We start from the raw sequence: 340 nt of genomic DNA, 5'->3' as shown, positions 1-340 counted from the left end.
TGCCGCATCATTATCTATGATTTGTGCAAGCTTAGTGAACTGTGCAACACCCCTGTGGAGAATTTAATTGAACTCTGTATAATGATTTCTGGTTATTATCACATGTAAGTATCATGTTTCTCTCCACAAACGTAACGGGCGCGCATGAATAGAACATTAACGATATGGATATGATCAATGATGCGACGCAATCACTACATCTTTATTAAAAATCTATGCGGAAAGATTAAGCTGACATTGGGCAAAACTGCCAGCCAGCTATCTAGATATGAACACGGCATAAATTCACTGTTAATATAATTCAGCGGCACCTCTGTTGAGCAGCACCATACCTTTTTAC

This window comes from Ptychodera flava, chromosome 20 (genome assembly GCF_041260155.1).
Source record: "Ptychodera flava strain L36383 chromosome 20, AS_Pfla_20210202, whole genome shotgun sequence".
NCBI classification, from domain to species: domain Eukaryota; kingdom Metazoa; phylum Hemichordata; class Enteropneusta; family Ptychoderidae; genus Ptychodera; species Ptychodera flava.
Note: the sequence above shows the minus strand (reverse complement) of the source record.